This window comes from Lactuca sativa, chromosome 1 (assembly GCF_002870075.4).
Source record: "Lactuca sativa cultivar Salinas chromosome 1, Lsat_Salinas_v11, whole genome shotgun sequence".
In the NCBI taxonomy this organism is placed as follows: Eukaryota; Viridiplantae; Streptophyta; class Magnoliopsida; order Asterales; family Asteraceae; genus Lactuca; species Lactuca sativa.
In genome coordinates this window covers 76,449,713-76,452,722 of record NC_056623.2, presented here as the reverse complement: position 1 = coordinate 76,452,722, position 3,010 = coordinate 76,449,713, and the positions used below count along the sequence as shown (strand labels likewise).

At 42.9% G+C, this 3,010-nt stretch overlaps 1 non-coding gene across 1 annotated transcript; it reads left to right on the top strand.

Moving 5' to 3' along the window:
* Positions 1-2,673: 2,673 nt before the first annotated feature.
* LOC128131435 (small nucleolar RNA R71) lies at positions 2,674-2,780 on the top strand. The gene has a single exon (XR_008229351.1). It is a non-coding gene; the product is annotated as a small nucleolar RNA R71 (small nucleolar RNA).
* The last annotated feature ends 230 nt before the right edge of the window (positions 2,781-3,010 follow it).

Below are 3,010 nucleotides of genomic sequence, written 5' to 3'. Positions count from 1 at the left end.
TCCACACAAATAGTGCTTGGGGTTTGTTCCTATGGACGTTTAAATAACATGCAATCTAAACTCAGCCACTAGATTCAACCAATTTCGTGAATCATTCAAACCCTAATCACGAAAACTTGAAATTGGAAGAAATAACTGCAAAATAATGAGTAAAACACATACCAAATGGAGTAATTAGGAAGATCTTGCAAGGAAATTGGAAGTATAATAAGAAATTGGCTGTGGGGTTGTGATGTTCCCGTGAGTGCGGCAGTCTCCAAGTGGGGGATAAGGTTTCTCGGTCAAAGGGTTTTAAGCAATTGGTCCCCCCCTGATTTTTAAAGGCCACGACGTGGCGGGCTATGCCCACGTCGTGGACCTTAAATTTTTCTTAAGATCGTGCATTCTATTTTAACCCACGACGTGGCTGGGCTATGCCCACGTCGTGGATACTGTCAGATGCAAAATTTTTAATAACGTTTATCATATTAACTAATTTCTTTGCATATCATTCATTATTTAAAGTTCCCTACAACTAATTCTCTACTTATTACCGGTTTTTTAGATGATGAATTGATGTCTTTCCTAATTAAAAATAAAGAAAAGAAAAGAAAAATTAAAAAAAAGAAAATGCAAACCAAACTCGGGTTGCCTCCCGAGAAGCGCTTCTTTTTCTTGGAGTCTTGAGCTGGACTCCGTGCTTTCTACGTTGAATCTTCGGAAGAGTCTACCACTAGGATCTTTTGTTCTTTGAACCGCCGTTTATAAGCTTGAACTCTTCTTTTATACGCTTTCTTTGAATTTTCCTTTTTAGCTTTTCCATCTTCTTCATGCTTGCGTTTTGTGCCCTTTGTTTGTTCCTTGCACTCCATAGCATTCTCCTCTTCTTTCACCACCGGCCTTGTTACTTTTGAAGTGACTTCCTCTTCATCACTTGTCATTTCCACGTCCTCTTTGCTCACCCAAGAAGGCGGGCTCTTGTAAGCTATGACTTCAATCAAATACGGAACAGATGCCCTTGGTTTTGTCCTCTTGTCTTGATGAACTGCCTTTATCTCTTCTTCCATAAGCTTTTCCAAATCTTCTAGTTCATTCTCTTCATTAATCGTGAACACCTCTTCTTTATCTGCTTGAAAGTCATCTCTTATCCCGAAGACTTCTTCTTCATCCCCGACCCTCAAAGTGAGCTTGGACTCGCGGATATCAACAAGGGCACCAGCAGTGTTAAGCAATGGCCGACCAAGGATTATCGGAACATCCGGATCTTCTTTCATGTCCAAGACTACAAAGTCTATTGGAAAAACAAATTTTCCAATTTTCACCAAAATATCCTCCACTATGCCTCGGGGTTGTGTCACCGAACGGTTCGCCATGTGAATCTTCATTTTTGTAGCCTTCATCTTCTGAATCTCCAATTTTTGATAAAATGAAAAAGGCATTAGATTAATGCTAGCCCCGGAATCGGCTAAAGCATTAACCTTCATTTTATTCCCAAACTCACATGGAAGAGTGAGGCGTCCAGGATCCCCCATCTTTTCTGGTGTTTCTCCCAACACAACTTTTGAAGTTTGCTCACTTAGAATCACTGTAGACTGCTTCTTTAATTGCCTTCGCGTATCTATCAAGTCTTGTAGTAATTTCTGGTTCTCGGGAGCTTTGGATAAGGTCTCAACAAAGGGAGTATTAATTGGAATCCCCTTCACATGCTTCACAAACTCTAAATGTTCCTTCTCCAGTTGACTAAGTGTTGCACGGGTGGGAAATGGCATAGGTGGATGATAATCTGGAATATGCTCAAAAGATTTTTGCTTAGACTTGCGCCACGTCGTGGCCAGAGGCGTGCCACGTCGTGGCGAGCCTGGTTCAGCATTTTCTCCATTTTCGATCCTTGATTTCTTGGGCTGCTGCGGTTCTTCTTCCAACGCCTCCAGGAACTCAGATATTGTATCTTCTTCAGTGTCGATGGCCATTACGTGAGATTGGGCTTTTACTTCGGGATTCTTCGGGGACAATTTTTCATGAACTAAAGTGGCTAGTTGACCAAATTGTACTTCAAGGTTATGGATGGAGGCTTGCTGGTTCTTTATAAATGTTTGTTGTTCCATGATAGCGGAATCCGTGGCATCATGTCTCTTTTCCGAAGCCTCCATAAACTTCATCAAAATGGTCTGTAGGTCGGGTTTCTTCTCGATTGGTGGATGCTCCTTTTGGTAAAAGCCTCGACCTGTCTGCCTATACTTCTCTTCTTTTTGCTTCTTATACTCTTCATATGGCAGCCACTCCTTCTTCGGTTTCCTCCAGTCGTCATCAAACTTATCCCCACTAGAGTAGCACACTTGAGCTTTTCTGTTCCCAAACTCATCCATATTGCAGTCCTTGGTCAAGTGTGGACCACTACATCACTCGCACCCCACTCTTATGGCATGTATCGACTGGTCCATTTGTGTTATCCGGCGATCCATGTTATTTAGCATGGCCATGACAGCTGCAATTTCTTCAGTTTGGGCTCCTCCACCGCCTTTGCTTCCGTCTTGCCTCGGGTTATGGTATTCGCGGGAGTGTTTCGCGAATTCTTCAATTAGCTCCTTAACCTCCCTTGGATTTTTCTTTGTCAACGGTCCTTGAGAATCAAGGAGTTGTCTTGTCATCACATTGACCCCATCATAAAATATTGACATCTCTTGTTGCACATTTAGGTCATGTTGAGGGCAATTTTTGAGTAAGCCCTTGTACCGCTCCCATGCTTCGTATAGTGACTCCCCCGGTTGTTGCTCAAAGTTGGCTATCGCCTTCTTGAGTTTGGCTATCTTGGATGGCGGGCAGAACTGGTCCAGGAATTGCTCACGCATTTGAGCCCAAGTGGTGATTGTACCCGGTGGGAGTGCTTTTAACCACTCCTTAGCAGCTCCTTTGAAAGTGATGGGAAGCATCCTAAGCAAGACTGTATTTCTGGTGACATTTGGGACATTGAAGTAATCCGCAATGTCGTTGACTTCGTCTAGATGCTTAAAAGCATCCTCATGATCCTTCC